The sequence below is a fragment of the Physella acuta genome, unplaced genomic scaffold, assembly GCF_028476545.2.
Source record: "Physella acuta isolate Inbredline_101_S28 unplaced genomic scaffold, ASM2847654v3 ptg000777l, whole genome shotgun sequence".
Lineage (NCBI taxonomy): Eukaryota > Metazoa > Mollusca > Gastropoda > Physidae > Physella > Physella acuta.
In genome coordinates, this window is record NW_026732295.1 from 69,723 (window position 1) to 90,675 (window position 20,953).

The window sequence follows — 20,953 nt, forward strand, 5'->3', positions numbered from 1 at the left end:
GGTGGTGAGGTTGTTAACCAGTTGACCAGAGTGGTGAGATTGTTGACCAGTTGACCAGGGTGGTGAGATTGTTGACCAGTTGACCAGGGTGGTGAGATTGTTGACCAGTTGACCAGGGTGGTGAGATTGTTGACCAGTTGACCAGGGTGGTGAGGTTGTTGACCAGTTGACCAGAGTGGTGAGATTGTTGACCAGTTGACCAGGGTGGTGAGATTGTTGACCAGTTGACCAGGGTGGTGAGATTGTTGACCAGTTGACTAGGATAGTGAGATTGTTGACCAGTTGACCAGGATGAGATTGTTGACCAGTTGACCAGGGTGGTGAGATTGTTGACCAGTTGACCAGGGTGGTGAGGTTGTTGACCAGTTGACCAGAGTGGTGAGATTGTTGACCAGTTGACCAGGGTGGTGAGATTGTTGACCAGTTGACCAGGGTGGTGAGATTGTTGACCAGTTGACTAGGGTAGTGAGATTGTTGACCAGTTGACCAGGATGAGATTGTTGACCAGTTGACCAGGGTGGTGAGATTGTTGATCAGTTGACTAGTTGACCAGAGTGGTGAGATTGTTGACCAGTTGACTAGGTAGTGAGATTGTTGACCAGTTGACCAGGGTGGTGAGATTGTTGACCAGGGTGGTGAGATTGTTGACCAGTTGACCAGGGTGGTGAGATTGTTGACCAGTTGACCAGAGTGGTGAGATTGTTGACCAGTTGACCAGGGTGGTGAGATTGTTGACCAGGGTGGTGAGATTGTTGACCAGTTGACCAGGGTGGTGAGATTGTTGACCAGTTGACCAGGATGAGATTGTTGACCAGTTGACCAGGGTGGTGAGATTGTTGATCATTTGACTAGTTGACCAGAGTGGTGAGATTGTTGACCAGTTGACCAGTTGACTAGGTATTGAGATTGTTGACCAGTTGACCAAGGTGGTGAGATTATTGACCAATTGATCAGGTTGGTCAGATTTTTGACCAATTGACCAGGGTGGTGAGATTGTTGACCAGTTTTGAGCCATCTTATGGAGGGACAACCTACAGTTTTGAGCCCGGAAACTAGTGAGTTTGGAGTTTCAAACAGCGTGGTATGACGCAAAACATCACCGTTCCTCAGTTTCGTCTGTCCAATAGATCAAGCTGATTGACCATAGCTGGACATACCAGAAATGACCAGTCGGCATATTGTCCTAATATCATTGAGGAGAGTGGGGTGGGTGGTAGTATTAGTGGTAGTGTGGGTAGTCATGTGGTTGGTACATTGGGCATTTTAGTCCAGGATTAAGTATAACGACCAGTAGCCCAGGATTAAGTACACGAACTAGTGATCCAGGATTAAGTACACGGACTAGTGACCCAGGATTAAGTACACGAACTAGTGACCCAGGATTAAGTACACCTAATAATATCCCAGGATTAAGAGCACGGACCAATAACACAGGATTAGTACACCGATCAGTTGCTTAGAATAACGTACAAGGACCAACAGCCCAGGATTACATAGAACCCTATCGGCCCACTTGTACCGTATAATCCCGGGTTCACTGGGTTCGCTGTGACGTCACGAGTGTTTGTGGTTAAGGCCCCTTTCTTTCACCGCTTGCTGCCAGTGTTCCGCTCGACTGCACTGCAATGTGGTGCACACCACGTGTGTTTACATGGACCCGGTCACGTGGTCTGATCACCAATCATGCCTGGTGTTTTCCGTACCCGCCTGTGGAAGTCACACGGGTTGTGTTGGGGGTTCTGCTCATCACGCCAGGGGGGGGGGGGGGGGGTCGGGGGAGGATAAGTTTGCCAATCAAATGATTGGTCTGGTCAATTATTGTCACCTATTACCCACTGAGGTAACGTCCCACTTGTTCATCTTTACTCTTGTTACTACCATTGTTTTTTTTTTCCAGACATTTTCTCCGGTGGGGGGGGGGGGGGGGGAGTTTAAACAAACTAAACTTCGGGGGGGGGGGGGTAAAGTAAAAGTATATTTTTAAATATAAATTGTATCTCGTTCTGGGGGAGGGGGGTGGTAAATGAAAAGATGCCAGAAAGAAACGGTGTTTGTTACCCCGCTTCAATAAAGAATAGCCTTCTATTATTGCCATCCAATCCCCCCCTTTACCCACACCCAGGCGGCGCCCCTCCCCCCCAGTCGTCCATCAATATGTCACCCACAACCAAGGATCGTGGACCTGCGGAGACATTGAGCAGCAACATACATCACTGTCTGAGTGCCGCGTCTGTCAAACATCAACGTCTGACAGATCGCTCTGACAGATGAGGTGCATTCAACTTGGGATGGGGGGAGGGGGCAGTTGACAAACGTTGGTCAAACAAGGAGGCTCTAGGGAAAAGTTTACACCTAAACTCAAACATACATTCTAAAAAAGTTTACACCTAAACTCAAACATACATTCTAAAAAAGTTTACACCTAAACTCAAACGTACGTTCTACAAAAGTTTACACCTAAACTCAAACGTACGTTCTACTAAAGTTTACACCTAAACTCAAACGTACGTTCTACAAAAGTTTACACCTAAACTCAAACGTACGTTCTACAAAAGTTTACACCTAAACTCAAACGAACGTTCTCAAAAGTTTACACCTAAACTCAAACGTACGTTCTACAAAAGTTTACACCTAAACTCAAACGTACGTTCTAAAAAAGTTTACACCTAAACTCAAACGTACGTTCTACAAAAGTTTACACCTAAACTCAAACGTACGTTCTACAAAAGTTTACACCTAAACTCAAACGCACGTTCTACAAAAGTTTACACCTAAACTCAAACGTACGTTCTACAAAAGTTTACACCTAAACTCAAACGAACGTTCTACAAAAGTTTACACCTAAACTCAAACGAACGTTCTCAAAAGTTTACACCTAAACTCAAACGTACGTTCTACAAAATTTTACACCTAAACTCAAACGTACGTTCTACAAAAGTTTACACCTAAACTCAAACGAACGTTCTACAAAAGTTTACACCTAAACTCAAACGAACGTTCTATAAAAGTTTACACCTAAAATCAAACGAACGTTCTACAAAAGTTTACACCTAAACTCAAACGAACGTTCTACAAAAGTTTACACCTAAACTCAAACGTACGTTCTACAAAACGCATGAGTTTTTTTTTCAGGTTTCTAAGATCAAGCACTGTTCGATTCTTAATTTTGTGGAACCTTTTAATGTGGCCCAAGATGCAACAAATATTTTGATTGGATGGGAACCAGTTTTGTCATGACTTACATATACTCGTTTCATTGTCGTGGGAAGGGAGATAAAAATACATCTTTTATATTTCTAATACTTAAATTAGGGAGGTGAAAAGCTGTCAAATTATATGATAATAAATCAGAAACAATATAATACTTCCTCTTTACTATGTGTGTGATAAAGTAAAAATGGTCAGTGGCATTAACCGTGTTTATTGAAGACATATATTTTCTCAGGATTACCTCGCTTAAATTTCCTTAAACTTTGACCTTATTGCTATCTATGAGCCCCTGACGATCGAATTGGATCACAAAGATAAACTTTTAAAATATAACGGCGCAGATAGAAGTAGGTCGCACATGTAGAAGTATATCGACCTGCGCTACACAGATAAGTTTTGTCGCATACGTACACAGTAGAGGTAACACTGTCGAACAAGTAATACAATAGGGTCGCACATTGTATTGAGGTTGATGCGCAAATAGAACATCAAGCCTTACAAGTAGCCTAATGAAAAATGGAAAACGTAGTTACTTCATTAGGTAGAATTGTTGATCGTAGGAAAAACTGGGGCCACAAAAGCATAATACGAAAAATAAAAATATTAACCAATATATATTTAATAATTGGAATAGAATTGTGAAAAAAATGTATCGATAAATTGACGACGAGAAAACTTGAGAAAAAGGATTTGTATGTTTAGGCGGTAAGGGCAGCAAATGTTTCGGCTCCATAGCTCAGTAGGTAAAGTAGGTAATAGCGTCTGCTCTACCACTCAGCTAAACTAAATACCCACGAGCCGACCCGCGGCATATCATATAACGCTATTTAGCTGTTGTTTTTTCTACTTTTCAGTAATTCATAATCTGTGAATTCGACAGTACCAATGCTGCCACTGAAAATATTTGCTTTAAAACACTAAACCCCCAATCCCACCCCCCCCCCCGTGAAAGCAGCCTCCTCTTAGTTACCTCCTATAAGTTTAAAAAAGTTTCAAACTGAACTATGTGCCCCTAATAGCCGTCACCAAACTAAACATTTAACGTGAACTACAACTCACCTGAACATGTGGGGGGGGGGGGATGGTAGCGATAGAGAGGAAAAGAGGGGACTGCAAGGCGCGCGCTTGCAGCTTGTTTTCTAACGGCTCCCAGAAGAGAATTATATATATAGATACGAATGGTAGGCCTACGCACTTTTGGTATTTAAACCATGGACTCCCTCATCAGCGTTTGGCGGTTATGCCACATTTACAATAATGGCAGCTTTGAGAACGATTCTTTCCATTTCTATTTGGTCTAGTAGAGATTTTATGTTTAGGCAGATACCGATGCCTAGATTGTGTATTGTATACGAAGGGAACTGTGGATGTAACGGCTCCATAGCTCAGTTGGTTAGAGCGTCTGCCTAGTAAGCAGAAGGTCGAGGGTTCGACTCCCCCTGGAGCCTTTTCATTTTGTTGGTCATCAGAAGCTAGCACTAATTTTGTTACACACTATCGCATACTAAATAATTACATTTGGTCATTACATCTAGAACATAGGTAAGCTAACAATTTAGGTTGTGCGTTGAACTGGAATGTTTTCAAAATTTATCAAATATGGGATGAAAAAAAGTTGTTAAAAAATAAAAATAAAACACATCAAGCATAATTAAAATGTAATAACATTTATTTCATTGCTCAGGCTGTATTTCATAGAATCGTTTAACAGGAGATCCTCGTATGCCAAGAAGTATAAATTTACGCGGCTGAAGTAAGTTTCTAATTTCAAACCCAGAAATGACGATCAGAAAACAAAATTAAAAGAGCAGGGGACACCCGGGGACCTCTCGATCTGCAGTCGAATGCTCTACCACTGAGCTATATCCCCGTACTTCAGATACCGGATTTTATTTCAACTATAATACACATCTTTCATGGTATTAGAAAATCTTATTATTCAGGCGTATTTGTAGACTGGTATTGTATTAGCAGAATTGAATCACCATACAAGCGAACTTTTATTTTCTTCAGGACCACGCCATAAAAACGGGAACTGAAGTTCTACGTCAAACCCGTAGCAAGTAAATTCATTCCCCACAGCTTCCAACACCGACTATTACGTTCATTTATACGTATCTAAACAGGAGGTTGAGGATTAAGCACACAGTCCCTATACATTGAGAAATGGTTGCTGACAAATGTTCACCCAGCACCAGCTAAATAAAAGCACATATTGTTTGAAAATTAAAATACCAGATAGCTCAATAATCACACGTACGTTGCAAATTACTAATATAAAACAACAACATTAACTGTCTATTTTCAAGGCATACAGCTTCATAAATGGAATTCATAGACTTTGGTAATTGAACCATGGATCTCCTGATGAGCATTTGGCGGTCATGCCACATTTACAATAATGGCAGCTTTGAGAAGGATTCTTTCCATTTCTATTTGGCCTAGTAGAGATTTTATGTTTAGGCAGATATCGATGCCTAGTAGATTGTGTTAGTACACTGATTTCACTGGTGTGTTGTATATGAAGGGGTCTTTGGATATAACGGCTCCATAGCTCAGTTGGTTAGAGCGTCTGCCTAGTAAGCAGAAGGTCGAGGGTTCGACTCCCCCTGGAGCCTTTTCATTTTGTTGGTCATCAGAAGCTAGCACTAATTTTGTTACACACTATCGCATACTAAATAATTACATTTGGTCATTACATCTAGAACATAGGTAAGCTAACTATTTAGGTTGTGCGTTGAACTGGAAAATGTTTTCAAAATGTATCAAATATGGGATGAAAAAAAGTTGTTAAAAAATAAAAATAAAACACATCAAGCATAATTAAAATGTAATAACATTTATTTCATTGCTCAGGCTGTATTTCATAGAATCGTTTAACTGGAGATCCTCGTATGCCAAGAAGTTTAAATTTACACGGCTGAAGTAAGTTTCTAATTTCAAACCCAGAACTGACGATCAGAAAACAAAATTAAAAGAACAGGGGACACCCGGGTTTGAACCGGGGACCTCTCGATCTGCAGTCGAATGCTCTACCATCAGATACCGGATTTTATTTCAAATATAATACACATCTTTCATGGTATTAGAAAATCTTATTATTCAGGCGTATTTGTAGACTGGTATTGTATTAGCAGAATTGAATCACCATACAAGCGAACTTTTATTTTCTTCAGGACCACGCCATAAAAACGGGAACTGAAGTTCTACGTCAAACCCGTAGCAAGTAAATTCATTCCCCACAGCTTCCAACACCGACTATTACGTTCATTTATACGTATCTAAACAGGAGGTTGAGGATTAAGCACACAGTCCCTATACATTGAGAAATGGTTGCTGACAAATGTTCACCCAGCACCAGCTAAATAAAAGCACATATTGTTTGAAAATTAAAATACCAGATAGCTCAATAATCACACGTACGTTGCAAATTACTAATATAAAACAACAACATTAACTGTCTATTTTCAAGGCATACAGCTTCATAAATGGAATTCATAGACTTTGGTAATTGAACCATGGATCTCCTGATGAGCATTTGGCGGTCATGCCACATTTACAATAATGGCAGCTTTGAGAAGGATTCTTTCCATTTCTATTTGGTCTAGTAGAGATTTTATGTTTAGGCAGATACCGATGCCTAGTAGATTGTGTTAGTACACTGATTTCACTGGTGTGTTGTATATGAAGGGGTCTTTGGATATAACGGCTCCATAGCTCAGTTGGTTAGAGCGTCTGCCTAGTAAGCAGAAGGTCGAGGGTTCGACTCCCCCTGGAGCCTTTTCATTTTGTTGGTCATCAGAAGCTAGCACTAATTTTGTTACACACTATCGCATACTAAATAATTACATTTGGTCATTACATCTAGAACATAGGTAAGCTAACTATTTAGGTTGTGCGTTGAACTGGAAAATGTTTTCAAAATGTATCAAATATGGGATGAAAAAAAGTTGTTAAAAAATAAAAATAAAACACATCAAGCATAATTAAAATGTAATAACATTTATTTCATTGCTCAGGCTGTATTTCATAGAATCGTTTAAATGGAGATCCTCGTATGCCAAGAAGTTTAAATTTATACGGCTGAAGTAAGTTTCTAATTTCAAACCCAGAAATGACGATCAGAAAACAAAATTAAAAGAACAGGGGACACCCGGGTTTGAACCGGGGACCTCTCGATCTGCAGTCGAATGCTCTACCACTGAGCTATATCCCCGTACATCAGATACCGGATTTTATTTCAACTATAATACACATCTTTCATGGTATTAGAAAATCTTATTATTCAGGCGTATTTGTAGACTGGTATTGTATTAGCAGAATTGAATCACCATACAAGCGAACTTTTATTTTCTTCAGGACCACGCCATAAAAACGGGAACTGAAGTTCTACGTCAAACCCGTAGCAAGTAAATTCATTCCCCACAGCTTCCAACACCGACTATTACGTTCATTTATACGTATCTAAACAGGAGGTTGAGGATTAAGCACACAGTCCCTATACATTGAGAAATGGTTGCTGACAAATGTTCACCCAGCACCAGCTAAATAAAAGCACATATTGTTTGAAAATTAAAATACCAGATAGCTCAATAATCACACGTACGTTGCAAATTACTAATATAAAACAACAACATTAACTGTCTATTTTCAAGGCATACAGCTTCATAAATGGAATTCATAGACTTTGGTAATTGAACCATGGATCTCCTGATGAGCATTTGGCGGTCATGCCACATTTACAATAATGGCAGCTTTGAGAAGGATTCTTTCCATTTCTATTTGGTCTAGTAGAGATTTTATGTTTAGGCAGATATCGATGCCTAGTAGATTGTGTTAGTACACTGATTTCACTGGTGTGTTGTATATGAAGGGGAGGTTGGATATAACGGCTCCATAGCTCAGTTGGTTAGAGCGTCTGCCTAGTAAGCAGAAGGTCGAGGGTTCGACTCCCCCTGGAGCCTTTTCATTTTGTTGGTCATCAGAAGCTAGCACTAATTTTGTTACACACTATCGCATACTAAATAATTACATTTGGTCATTACATCTAGAACATAGGTAAGCTAACTATTTAGGTTGTGCGTTGAACTGGAAAATGTTTTCAAAATGTATCAAATATGGGATGAAAAAAAGTTGTTAAAAAATAAAAATAAAACACATCAAGCATAATTAAAATGTAATAACATTTATTTCATTGCTCAGGCTGTATTTCATAGAATCGTTTAACTGGAGATCCTCGTATGCCAAGAAGTTTAAATTTACACGGCTGAAGTAAGTTTCTAATTTCAAACCCAGAACTGACGATCAGAAAACAAAATTAAAAGAACAGGGGACACCCGGGTTTGAACCGGGGACCTCTCGATCTGCAGTCGAATGCTCTACCACTGAGCTATATCCCCGTACATCAGATACCGGATTTTATTTCAAATATAATACACATCTTTCATGGTATTAGAAAATCTTATTATTCAGGCGTATTTGTAGACTGGTATTGTATTAGCAGAATTGAATCACCATACAAGCGAACTTTTATTTTCTTCAGGACCACGCCATAAAAACGGGAACTGAAGTTCTACGTCAAACCCGTAGCAAGTAAATTCATTCCCCACAGCTTCCAACACCGACTATTACGTTCATTTATACGTATCTTAACAGGAGGTTGAGGATTAAGCACACAGTCCCTATACATTGATAAATGGTTGCTGACAAATGTTCACCCAGCACCAGCTAAATAAAAGCACATATTGTTTGAAAATTAAAATACCAGATAGCTCAATAATCACACGTACGTTGCAAATTACTAATATAAAACAACAACATTAACTGTCTATTTTCAAGGCATACAGCTTCATAAATGGAATTCATAGACTTTGGTAATTGAACCATGGATCTCCTGATGAGCATTTGGCGGTCATGCCACATTTACAATAATGGCAGATTTGAGAAGGATTATTTCCATTTCTATTTGGTCTAGTAGAGATTTTATGTTTAGGCAGATACCGATGCCTAGTAGATTGTGTTAGTACACTGATTTCACTGGTGTGTTGTATATGAAGGGGTCTTTGGATATAACGGCTCCATAGCTCAGTTGGTTAGAGCGTCTGCCTAGTAAGCAGAAGGTCGAGGGTTCGACTCCTCCTGGAGCCTTTTCATTTTGTTGGTCATCAGAAGCTAGCACTAATTTTGTTACACACTATCGCATACTAAATAATTACATTTGGTCATTACATCTAGAACATAGGTAAGCTAACTATTTAGGTTGTGCGTTGAACTGGAAAATGTTTTCAAAATGTATCAAATATGGGATGAAAAAAAGTTGTTAAAAAATAAAAATAAAACACATCAAGCATAATTAAAATGTAATAACATTTATTTCATTGCTCAGGCTGTATTTCATAGAATCGTTTAACTGGAGATCCTCGTATGCCAAGAAGTTTAAATTTACACGGCTGAAGTAAGTTTCTAATTTCAAACCCAGAACTGACGATCAGAAAACAAAATTAAAAGAACAGGGGACACCCGGGTTTGAACCGGGGACCTCTCGATCTGCAGTCGAATGCTCTACCACTGAGCTATATCCCCGTACATCAGATACCGGATTTTATTTCAAATATAATACACATCTTTCATGGTATTAGAAAATCTTATTATTCAGGCGTATTTGTAGACTGGTATTGTATTAGCAGAATTGAATCACCATACAAGCGAACTTTTATTTTCTTCAGGACCACGCCATAAAAACGGGAACTGAAGTTCTACGTCAAACCCGTAGCAAGTAAATTCATTCCCCACAGCTTCCAACACCGACTATTACGTTCATTTATACGTATCTAAACAGGAGGTTGAGGATTAAGCACACAGTCCCTATACATTGATAAATGGTTGCTGACAAATGTTCACCCAGCACCAGCTAAATAAAAGCACATATTGTTTGAAAATTAAAATACCAGATAGCTCAATAATCACACGTACGTTGCAAATTACTAATATAAAACAACAACATTAACTGTCTATTTTCAAGGCATACAGCTTCATAAATGGAATTCATAGACTTTGGTAATTGAACCATGGATCTCCTGATGAGCATTTGGCGGTCATGCCACATTTACAATAATGGCAGCTTTGAGAAGGATTCTTTCCATTTCTATTTGGTCTAGTAGAGATTTTATGTTTAGGCAGATACCGATGCCTAGTAGATTGTGTTAGTACACTGATTTCACTGATGTGTTGTATATGAAGGGTTTTTGGATATAACGGCTCCATAGCTCAGTTGGTTAGAGCGTCTGCCTAGTAAGCAGAAGGTCGAGGGTTCGACTCCCCCTGGAGCCTTTTCATTTTGTTGGTCATCAGAAGCTAGCACTAATTTTGTTACACACTATCGCATACTAAATAATTACATTTGGTCATTACATCTAGAACATAGGTAAGCTAACTATTTAGGTTGTGCGTTGAACTGGAAAATGTTTTCAAAATGTATCAAATATGGGATGAAAAAAAGTTGTTAAAAAATAAAAATAAAACACATCAAGCATAATTAAAATGTAATAACATTTATTTCATTGCTCAGGCTGTATTTCATAGAATCGTTTAACTGGAGATCCTCGTATGCCAAGAAGTTTAAATTTACACGGCTGAAGTAAGTTTCTAATTTCAAACCCAGAAATGACGATCAGAAAACAAAATTAAAAGAACAGGGGACACCCGGGTTTGAACCGGGGACCTCTCGATCTGCAGTCGAATGCTCTACCACTGAGCTATATCCCCGTACATCAGATACCGGATTTTATTTCAACTATAATACACATCTTTCATGGTATTAGAAAATCTTATTATTCAGGCGTATTTGTAGACTGGTATTGTATTAGCAGAATTGAATCACCATACAAGCGAACTTTTATTTTCTTCAGGACCACGCCATAAAAACGGGAACTGAAGTTCTACGTCAAACCCGTAGCAAGTAAATTCATTCCCCACAGCTTCCAACACCGACTATTACGTTCATTTATACGTATCTAAACAGGAGGTTGAGGATTAAGCACACAGTCCCTATACATTGATAAATGGTTGCTGACAAATGTTCACCCAGCACCAGCTAAATAAAAGCACATATTGTTTGAAAATTAAAATACCAGATAGCTCAATAATCACACGTACGTTGCAAATTACTAATATAAAACAACAACATTAACTGTCTATTTTCAAGGCATACAGCTTCATAAATGGAATTCATAGACTTTGGTAATTGAACCATGGATCTCCTGATGAGCATTTGGCGGTCATGCCACATTTACAATAATGGCAGCTTTGAGAAGGATTCTTTCCATTTCTATTTGGTCTAGTAGAGATTTTATGTTTAGGCAGATACCGATGCCTAGTAGATTGTGTTAGTACACTGATTTCACTGGTGTGTTGTATATGAAGGGGAGGTTGGATATAACGGCTCCATAGCTCAGTTGGTTAGAGCGTCTGCCTAGTAAGCAGAAGGTCGAGGGTTCGACTCCCCCTGGAGCCTTTTCATTTTGTTGGTCATCAGAAGCTAGCACTAATTTTGTTACACACTATCGCATACTAAATAATTACATTTGGTCATTACATCTAGAACATAGGTAAGCTAACTATTTAGGTTGTGCGTTGAACTGGAAAATGTTTTCAAAATGTATCAAATATGGGATGAAAAAAAGTTGTTAAAAAATAAAAATAAAACACATCAAGCATAATTAAAATGTAATAACATTTATTTCATTGCTCAGGCTGTATTTCATAGAATCGTTTAACTGGAGATCCTCGTATGCCAAGAAGTTTAAATTTACACGGCTGAAGTAAGTTTCTAATTTCAAACCCAGAACTGACGATCAGAAAACAAAATTAAAAGAACAGGGGACACCCGGGTTTGAACCGGGGACCTCTCGATCTGCAGTCGAATGCTCTACCACTGAGCTATATCCCCGTACATCAGATACCGGATTTTATTTCAAATATAATACACATCTTTCATGGTATTAGAAAATCTTATTATTCAGGCGTATTTGTAGACTGGTATTGTATTAGCAGAATTGAATCACCATACAAGCGAACTTTTATTTTCTTCAGGACCACGCCATAAAAACGGGAACTGAAGTTCTACGTCAAACCCGTAGCAAGTAAATTCATTCCCCACAGCTTCCAACACCGACTATTACGTTCATTTATACGTATCTAAACAGGAGGTTGAGGATTAAGCACACAGTCCCTATACATTGAGAAATGGTTGCTGACAAATGTTCACCCAGCACCAGCTAAATAAAAGCACATATTGTTTGAAAATTAAAATACCAGATAGCTCAATAATCACACGTACGTTGCAAATCTAATATATAAAGCTCAATTCTGTAACGCATATGTTTGTTTGTCGCTGGTTATAGATGGATTTAAGTGTTAGAAAATTATCGTGCGCATTTGTCTAAATTTATGAGTTAAAAAATTACTATTAAAAGTGTTGGGAAATAATTTTCATTTTTCAAATTATAGTAATAATTGTCGGCATGTTCATTAAACACAAGTTTTAAAAAAATATCATCTTTTACAAAAATTCTAATTATGTCTTTATTTAGTCCTATAGCGCTTACTTCCCTTTGATAAATTAGGCAAAACACAATTACTTCCCTTTATAAAACCATTGCATTAGTTGAAAAGCATTTACTTTTTAATTACTTTGTTTTGGTGTTGGGAAAAAAATAATTACATAATTAGCGGGGATTGATCAAGTGCAAATGTTGTAGGTATTTTACGGATAAGCTTGGAGTATTATAATTGTTCATTAAATTGAAACAGGCGCGTTCGTTTAAGTGAGTGCAAAAACTATGAATAAGTTGGGGTACTATAGTCGTTTATTAAGCTAAAACAGGCGATTCTGCCCCGGGCGTTTATGTTCGCGTTAGTGTTTTCTTTGTGTTTAAGTTTGTTTGCGTTAGTGGTTGCGTTTTGATTTGGTTCGTTTTTGTTCTTTCTTTTTTCGTTTTTGTTTGTGTTTTTTTTGTTTGGGTTTGTATTTGTGTTTTTGGTTGGTTTTGCGTTTGGATTTGGTTTGTTTTCGTTTGCTTTTTCGTTTTTTTTTTTGGTATTGGTGTTTGTGGTTGGGTTTGTTGTTAGGTTTTTGTTTTCGTTTGTTTTTTCTTTGTGTTTGTATTGGTGTTTGTGGTTGTGGTTGGGTTTGTTGCTAGGTTTTTGTTTTCGTTTGTATTTGTAATTGTGTTAGCGTTATGTTTGCGTTTTGATGTTTTGGTTTTGGTTGGTCGTGGTTTGGGTGAGCAATGCCGGGTTTATGATGATTACTAAACACACAGGTAATGGTCTTTAACAGAAAGGTTTTTCACAGAAGCCAGAGCAGGGCCTGGCCGGGACGGCTAGTTACTAATATAAAACAACAACATTAACTGTCTATTTTCAAGGCATACAGCTTCATAAATGGAATTCATAGACTTTGGTAATTGAACCATGGATCTCCTGATGAGCATTTGGCGGTCATGCCACATTTACAATAATGGCAGCTTTGAGAAGGATTCTTTCCATTTCTATTTGGTCTAGTAGAGATTTTATGTTTAGGCAGATACCGATGCCTAGTAGATTGTGTTAGTACACTGATTTCACTGGTGTGTTGTATATGAAGGGGAGGTTGGATATAACGGCTCCATAGCTCAGTTGGTTAGAGCGTCTGCCTAGTAAGCAGAAGGTCGAGGGTTCGACTCCCCCTGGAGCCTTTTCATTTTGTTGGTCATCAGAAGCTAGCACTAATTTTGTTACACACTATCGCATACTAAATAATTACATTTGGTCATTACATTAGGTTGTGCGTTGAACTGGAAAATGTTTTCAAAATGTATCAAATATGGGATGAAAAAAAGTTGTTAAAAAATAAAAATAAAACACATCAAGCATAATTAAAATGTAATAACATTTATTTCATTGCTCAGGCTGTATTTCATAGAATCGTTTAAATGGAGATCCTCGTATGCCAAGAAGTTTAAATTTATACGGCTGAAGTAAGTTTCTAATTTCAAACCCAGAAATGACGATCAGAAAACAAAATTAAAAGAACAGGGGACACCCGGGTTTGAACCGGGGACCTCTCGATTTGCAGTCGAATGCTCTACCACTGAGCTATATCCCCGTACATCAGATACCGGATTTTATTTCAACTATAATACACATCTTTCATGGTATTAGAAAATCTTATTATTCAGGCGTATTTGTAGACTGGTATTGTATTAGCAGAATTGAATCACCATACAAGCGAACTTTTATTTTCTTCAGGACCACGCCATAAAAACGGGAACTGAAGTTCTACGTCAAACCAGTAGCAAGTAAATTCATTCCCCACAGCTTCCAACACCGACTATTACGTTCATTTATACGTATCTAAACAGGAGGTTGAGGATTAAGCACACAGTCCCTATACATTGATAAATGGTTGCTGACAAATGTTCACCCAGCACCAGCTAAATAAAAGCACATATTGTTTGAAAATTAAAATACCAGATAGCTCAATAATCACACGTACGTTGCAAATTACTAATATAAAACAACAACATTAACTGTCTATTTTCAAGGCATACAGCTTCATAAATGGAATTCATAGACTTTGGTAATTGAACCATGGATCTCCTGATGAGCATTTGGCGGTCATGCCACATTTACAATAATGGCAGCTTTGAGAAGGATTCTTTCCATTTCTATTTGGTCTAGTAGAGATTTTATGTTTAGGCAGATACCGATGCCTAGTAGATTGTGTTAGTACACTGATTTCACTGGTGTGTTGTATATGAAGGGGTCTTTGGATATAACGGCTCCATAGCTCAGTTGGTTAGAGCGTCTGCCTAGTAAGCAGAAGGTCGAGGGTTCGACTCCCCCTGGAGCCTTTTCATTTTGTTGGTCATCTGAAGCTAGCACTAATTTTGTTACACACTATCGCATACTAAATAATTACATTTGGTCATTACATCTAGAACATAGGTAAGCTAACTATTTAGGTTGTGCGTTGAACTGGAAAATGTTTTCAAAATGTATCAAATATGGGATGAAAAAAAGTTGTTAAAAAATAAAAATAAAACACATCAAGCATAATTAAAATGTAATAACATTTATTTCATTGCTCAGGCTGTATTTCATAGAATCGTTTAAATGGAGATCCTCGTATGCCAAGAAGTTTAAATTTATACGGCTGAAGTAAGTTTCTAATTTCAAACCCAGAAATGACGATCAGAAAACAAAATTAAAAGAACAGGGGACACCCGGGTTTGAACCGGGGACCTCTCGATCTGCAGTCGAATGCTCTACCACTGAGCTATATCCCCGTACATCAGATACCGGATTTTATTTCAACTATAATACACATCTTTCATGGTATTAGAAAATCTTATTATTCAGGCGTATTTGTAGACTGGTATTGTATTAGCAGAATTGAATCACCATACAAGCGAACTTTTATTTTCTTCAGGACCACGCCATAAAAACGGGAACTGAAGTTCTACGTCAAACCAGTAGCAAGTAAATTCATTCCCCACAGCTTCCAACACCGACTATTACGTTCATTTATACGTATCTAAACAGGAGGTTGAGGATTAAGCACACAGTCCCTATACATTGATAAATGGTTGCTGACAAATGTTCACCCAGCACCAGCTAAATAAAAGCACATATTGTTTGAAAATTAAAATACCAGATAGCTCAATAATCACACGTACGTTGCAAATCTAATATATAAAGCTCAATTCTGTAACGCATATGTTTGTTTGTCGCTGGTTATAGATGGATTTAAGTGTTAGAAAATTATCGTGCGCATTTGTCTAAATTTATGAGTTAAAAAATTACTATTAAAAGTGTTGGGAAATAATTTTCATTTTTCAAATTATAGTAATAATTGTCGGCATGTTCATTAAACACAAGTTTTAAAAAAATATCATCTTTTACAAAAATTCTAATTATGTCTTTATTTAGTCCTATAGCGCTTACTTTCCTTTGATAAATTAGGCAAAACACAATTACTTCCCTTTATAAAACCATTGCATTAGTTGAAAAGCATTTACTTTTTAATTACTTTGTTTTGGTGTTGGGAAAAAAATAATTACATAATTAGCGGGGATTGATCAAGTGCAAATGTTGTAGGTATTTTACGGATAAGCTTGGAGTATTATAATTGTTCATTAAATTGAAACAGGCGCGTTCGTTTAAGTGAGTGCAAAAACTATGAATAAGTTGGGGTACTATAGTCGTTTATTAAGCTAAAACAGGCGATTCTGCCCCGGGCGTTTATGTTCGCGTTAGTGTTTTCTTTGTGTTTAAGTTTGTTTGCGTTAGTGGTTGCGTTTTGATTTGGTTCGTTTTTGTTCTTTCTTTTTTCGTTTTTGTTTGTGTTTTTTTTGTTTGGGTTTGTATTTGTGTTTTTGGTTGGTTTTGCGTTTGGATTTGGTTTGTTTTCGTTTGCTTTTTCGTTTTTTTTTTGGTATTGGTGTTTGTGGTTGGGTTTGTTGTTAGGTTTTTGTTTTCGTTTGTTTTTTCTTTGTGTTTGTATTGGTGTTTGTGGTTGTGGTTGGGTTTGTTGCTAGGTTTTTGTTTTCGTTTGTATTTGTAATTGTGTTAGCGTTATGTTTGCGTTTTGATGTTTTGGTTTTGGTTGGTCGTGGTTTGGGTGAGCAATGCCGGGTTTATGATGATTACTAAACACACAGGTAATGGTCTTTAACAGAAAGGTTTTTCACAGAAGCCAGAGCAGGGCCTGGCCGGGACGGCTAGTTACTAATATAAAACAACAACATTAACTGTCTATTTTCAAGGCATACAGCTTCATAAATGGAATTCATAGACTTTGGTAATTGAACCATGGATCTCCTGATGAGCATTTGGCGGTCATGCCACATTTACAATAATGGCAGCTTTGAGAAGGATTCTTTCCATTTCTATTTGGTCTAGTAGAGATTTTATGTTTAGGCAGATACCGATGCCTAGTAGATTGTGTTAGTACACTGATTTCACTGGTGTGTTGTATATGAAGGGGTCTTTGGATATAACGGCTCCATACCTCAGTTGGTTAGAGCGTCTGCCTAGTAAGCAGAAGGTCGAGGGTTCGACTCCCCCTGGAGCCTTTTCATTTTGTTGGTCATCAGAAGCTAGCACTAATTTTGTTACACACTATCGCATACTAAATAATTACATTTGGTCATTACATTAGGTTGTGCGTTGAACTGGAAAATGTTTTCAAAATGTATCAAATATGGGATGAAAAAAAGTTGTTAAAAAATAAAAATAAAACACATCAAGCATAATTAAAATGTAATAACATTTATTTCATTGCTCAGGCTGTATTTCATAGAATCGTTTAAATGGAGATCCTCGTATGCCAAGAAGTTTAAATTTATACGGCTGAAGTAAGTTTCTAATTTCAAACCCAGAAATGACGATCAGAAAACAAAATTAAAAGAACAGGGGACACCCGGGTTTGAACCGGGGACCTCTCGATTTGCAGTCGAATGCTCTACCACTGAGCTATATCCCCGTACATCAGATACCGGATTTTATTTCAACTATAATACACATCTTTCATGGTATTAGAAAATCTTATTATTCAGGCGTATTTGTAGACTGGTATTGTATTAGCAGAATTGAATCACCATACAAGCGAACTTTTATTTTCTTCAGGACCACGCCATAAAAACGGGAACTGAAGTTCTACGTCAAACCAGTAGCAAGTAAATTCATTCCCCACAGCTTCCAACACCGACTATTACGTTCATTTATACGTATCTAAACAGGAGGTTGAGGATTAAGCACACAGTCCCTATACATTGATAAATGGTTGCTGACAAATGTTCACCCAGCACCAGCTAAATAAAAGCACATATTGTTTGAAAATTAAAATACCAGATAGCTCAATAATCACACGTACGTTGCAAATTACTAATATAAAACAACAACATTAACTGTCTATTTTCAAGGCATACAGCTTCATAAATGGAATTCATAGACTTTGGTAATTGAACCATGGATCTCCTGATGAGCATTTGGCGGTCATGCCACATTTACAATAATGGCAGCTTTGAGAAGGATTCTTTCCATTTCTATTTGGTCTAGTAGAGATTTTATGTTTAGGCAGATACCGATGCCTAGTAGATTGTGTTAGTACACTGATTTCACTGGTGTGTTGTATATGAAGGGGTCTTTGGATATAACGGCTCCATAGCTCAGTTGGTTAGAGCGTCTGCCTAGTAAGCAGAAGGTCGAGGGTTCGACTCCCCCTGGAGCCTTTTCATTTTGTTGGTCATCAGAAGCTAGCACTAATTTTGTTACACACTATCGCATACTAAATAATTACATTTGGTCATTACATCTAGAACATAGGTAAGCTAACTATTTAGGTTGTGCGTTGAACTGGAAAATGTTTTCAAAATGTATCAAATATGGGATGAAAAAAAAGTTGTTAAGAAATAAAAATAAAACACATCAAGTATAATTAAGATGTAATAACATTTATTTCATTGCTCAGGCTGTATTTCATAGAATCGTTTAACTGGAGATCCTCGTATGCCAAGAAGTTTAAATTTACACGGCTGAAGTAAGTTTCTAATTTCAAACCCAGAAATGACGATCAGAAAACAAAATTAAAAGAACAGGGGACACACGGGTTTGAACCGGGGACCTCTCGATCTGCAGTCGAATGCTCTACCACTGAGCTATATCCCCGTACATCAGATACCGGATTTTATTTCAACTATAATACACATCTTTCATGGTATTAGAAAATCTTATTATTCAGGCGTATTTGTAGACTGGTATTGTATTAGCAGAATTGAATCACCATACAAGCGAACTTTTATTTTCTTCAAAACCACGCCATAAAAACGGGAACTGAAGTTCTACGTCAAACCCGTAGCAAGTAAATTCATTCCCCACAGCTTCCAACACCGACTATTACGTTCATTTATACGTATCTAAACAGGAGGTTGAGGATTAAGCACACAGTCGATATACATTGAGAAATGGTTGCTGACAAATGTTCACCCAGCACCAGCTAAATAAAAGCACATATTGTTTGAAAATTAAAATACCAGATAGCTCAATAATCACACGTACGTTGCAAATTACTAATATAAAACAACAACATTAACTGTCTATTTTCAAGGCATACAGCTTCATAAATGGAATTCATAGACTTTGGTAATTGAACCATGGATCTCCTGATGAGCATTTGGCGGTCATGCCACATTTACAATAATGGCAGCTTTGAGAAGGATTCTTTCCATTTCTATTTGGTCGAGTAGAGATTGTATTGTATGTTTAGGCAGATACCGATGCCTAGTAGATTGTGTTAGTACACTGATTTCACTGGTGTGTTGTATATGAAGGGGTCTTTGGATATAACGGCTCCATAGCTCAGTTGGTTAGAGCGTCTGCCTAGTAAGCAGAAGGTCGAGGGTTCGACTCCCCCTGGAGCCTTTTCATTTTGTTGGTCATCAGAAGCTAGCACTAATTTTGTTACACACTATCGCATACTAAATAATTACATTTGGTCATTACATCTAGAACATAGGTAAGCTAACTATTTAGGTTGTGCGTTGAACTGGAAAATGTTTTCAAAATGTATCAAATATGGGATGAAAAAAAGTTGTTAAAAAATAAAAATAAAACACATCAAGCATAATTAAAATGTAATAACATTTATTTCATTGCTCAGGCTGTATTTCATAGAATCGTTTAACTGGAGATCCTCGTATGCCAAGAAGTTTAAATTTACACGGCTGAAGTAAGTTTCTAATTTCAAACCCAGAACTGACGATCAGAAAACAAAATTAAAAGAACAGGGGACACCCGGGTTTGAACCGGGGACCTCTCGATCTGCAGTCGAATGCTCTACCATCAGATACCGGATTTTATTTCAAATATAATACACATCTTTCATGGTATTAGAAAATCTTATTATTCAGGCGTATTTGTAGACTGGTATTGTATTAGCAGAATTGAATCACCATACAAGCGAACTTTTATTTTCTTCAGGACCACGCCATAAAAACGGGAACTGAAGTTCTACGTCAAACCCGTAGCAAGTAAATTCATTCCCCACAGCTTCCAACACCGACTATTACGTTCATTTATACGTATCTAAACAGGAGGTTGAGGATTAAGCACACAGTCGATATACATTGAGAAATGGTTGCTGACAAATGTTCACCCAGCACCAGCTAAATAAAAGCACATATTGTTTGAAAATTAAAATACCAGATAGCTCAATAATCACACGTACGTTGCAAATTACTAATATAAAACAACAACATTAACTGTCTATTTTCAAGGCATACAGCTTCATAAATGGAATTCATAGACTTTGGTAATTGAACCATGGATCTCCTGATGAGCATTTGGCGGTCATGCCACATTTACAATAATGGCAGCTTTGAGAAGGATTCTTTCCATTTCTATTTGGTCTAGTAGAGATTTTATGTTTAGGCAGATATCGATGCCTAGTAGATTGTGTTAGTACACTGATTTCACTGGTGTATTGTATATGAAGGGGAGGTTGGATATAACGGCTCCATAGCTCAGTTGGTTAGAGCGTCTGCCTAGTAAGCAGAAGGTCGAGGGTTCGACTCCCCCTGGAGCCTTTTCATTTTGTTGGTCATCAGAAGCTAGCACTAATTTTGTTACACACTATCGCATACTAAATAATTACATTTGGTCATTACATCTAGAACATAGGTAAGCTAACTATTTAGGTTGT

The 20,953-nt window shown here is 37.7% G+C and overlaps 22 non-coding genes across 22 annotated transcripts; 13 read left to right on the top strand and 9 right to left on the bottom strand.

Moving 5' to 3' along the window:
- Positions 1-4,584: 4,584 nt before the first annotated feature.
- On the top strand, positions 4,585-4,658 carry Trnat-agu (transfer RNA threonine (anticodon AGU)). Its single transcript has one exon. It is a non-coding gene; the product is annotated as a tRNA-Thr (tRNA).
- A 1,096-nt stretch (positions 4,659-5,754) lies between these two features.
- Trnat-agu (transfer RNA threonine (anticodon AGU)) lies at positions 5,755-5,828 on the top strand. Its single transcript has one exon. It is a non-coding gene; the product is annotated as a tRNA-Thr (tRNA).
- A 1,089-nt stretch (positions 5,829-6,917) lies between these two features.
- Trnat-agu (transfer RNA threonine (anticodon AGU)) lies at positions 6,918-6,991 on the top strand. Its single transcript has one exon. It is a non-coding gene; the product is annotated as a tRNA-Thr (tRNA).
- Positions 6,992-7,354: 363 nt separating this feature from the next.
- Positions 7,355-7,426, bottom strand: Trnac-gca (transfer RNA cysteine (anticodon GCA)). Its single transcript has one exon. It is a non-coding gene; the product is annotated as a tRNA-Cys (tRNA).
- Positions 7,427-8,100: 674 nt separating this feature from the next.
- On the top strand, positions 8,101-8,174 carry Trnat-agu (transfer RNA threonine (anticodon AGU)). Its single transcript has one exon. It is a non-coding gene; the product is annotated as a tRNA-Thr (tRNA).
- Positions 8,175-8,537: 363 nt separating this feature from the next.
- Trnac-gca (transfer RNA cysteine (anticodon GCA)) lies at positions 8,538-8,609 on the bottom strand. Its single transcript has one exon. It is a non-coding gene; the product is annotated as a tRNA-Cys (tRNA).
- A 674-nt stretch (positions 8,610-9,283) lies between these two features.
- Trnat-agu (transfer RNA threonine (anticodon AGU)) lies at positions 9,284-9,357 on the top strand. The gene has a single exon. It is a non-coding gene; the product is annotated as a tRNA-Thr (tRNA).
- A 363-nt stretch (positions 9,358-9,720) lies between these two features.
- Trnac-gca (transfer RNA cysteine (anticodon GCA)) lies at positions 9,721-9,792 on the bottom strand. Its single transcript has one exon. It is a non-coding gene; the product is annotated as a tRNA-Cys (tRNA).
- A 673-nt stretch (positions 9,793-10,465) lies between these two features.
- Trnat-agu (transfer RNA threonine (anticodon AGU)) lies at positions 10,466-10,539 on the top strand. Its single transcript has one exon. It is a non-coding gene; the product is annotated as a tRNA-Thr (tRNA).
- Positions 10,540-10,902: 363 nt separating this feature from the next.
- Trnac-gca (transfer RNA cysteine (anticodon GCA)) lies at positions 10,903-10,974 on the bottom strand. Its single transcript has one exon. It is a non-coding gene; the product is annotated as a tRNA-Cys (tRNA).
- Positions 10,975-11,648: 674 nt separating this feature from the next.
- Trnat-agu (transfer RNA threonine (anticodon AGU)) lies at positions 11,649-11,722 on the top strand. Its single transcript has one exon. It is a non-coding gene; the product is annotated as a tRNA-Thr (tRNA).
- Positions 11,723-12,085: 363 nt separating this feature from the next.
- Positions 12,086-12,157, bottom strand: Trnac-gca (transfer RNA cysteine (anticodon GCA)). The gene has a single exon. It is a non-coding gene; the product is annotated as a tRNA-Cys (tRNA).
- A 1,715-nt stretch (positions 12,158-13,872) lies between these two features.
- On the top strand, positions 13,873-13,946 carry Trnat-agu (transfer RNA threonine (anticodon AGU)). The gene has a single exon. It is a non-coding gene; the product is annotated as a tRNA-Thr (tRNA).
- A 338-nt stretch (positions 13,947-14,284) lies between these two features.
- Positions 14,285-14,356, bottom strand: Trnac-gca (transfer RNA cysteine (anticodon GCA)). The gene has a single exon. It is a non-coding gene; the product is annotated as a tRNA-Cys (tRNA).
- Positions 14,357-15,030: 674 nt separating this feature from the next.
- Positions 15,031-15,104, top strand: Trnat-agu (transfer RNA threonine (anticodon AGU)). The gene has a single exon. It is a non-coding gene; the product is annotated as a tRNA-Thr (tRNA).
- Positions 15,105-15,467: 363 nt separating this feature from the next.
- Trnac-gca (transfer RNA cysteine (anticodon GCA)) lies at positions 15,468-15,539 on the bottom strand. Its single transcript has one exon. It is a non-coding gene; the product is annotated as a tRNA-Cys (tRNA).
- Positions 15,540-17,253: 1,714 nt separating this feature from the next.
- Positions 17,254-17,327, top strand: Trnat-agu (transfer RNA threonine (anticodon AGU)). Its single transcript has one exon. It is a non-coding gene; the product is annotated as a tRNA-Thr (tRNA).
- Positions 17,328-17,665: 338 nt separating this feature from the next.
- On the bottom strand, positions 17,666-17,737 carry Trnac-gca (transfer RNA cysteine (anticodon GCA)). The gene has a single exon. It is a non-coding gene; the product is annotated as a tRNA-Cys (tRNA).
- Positions 17,738-18,411: 674 nt separating this feature from the next.
- Trnat-agu (transfer RNA threonine (anticodon AGU)) lies at positions 18,412-18,485 on the top strand. The gene has a single exon. It is a non-coding gene; the product is annotated as a tRNA-Thr (tRNA).
- Positions 18,486-18,849: 364 nt separating this feature from the next.
- On the bottom strand, positions 18,850-18,921 carry Trnac-gca (transfer RNA cysteine (anticodon GCA)). The gene has a single exon. It is a non-coding gene; the product is annotated as a tRNA-Cys (tRNA).
- Positions 18,922-19,600: 679 nt separating this feature from the next.
- Trnat-agu (transfer RNA threonine (anticodon AGU)) lies at positions 19,601-19,674 on the top strand. Its single transcript has one exon. It is a non-coding gene; the product is annotated as a tRNA-Thr (tRNA).
- A 1,089-nt stretch (positions 19,675-20,763) lies between these two features.
- Positions 20,764-20,837, top strand: Trnat-agu (transfer RNA threonine (anticodon AGU)). The gene has a single exon. It is a non-coding gene; the product is annotated as a tRNA-Thr (tRNA).
- The last annotated feature ends 116 nt before the right edge of the window (positions 20,838-20,953 follow it).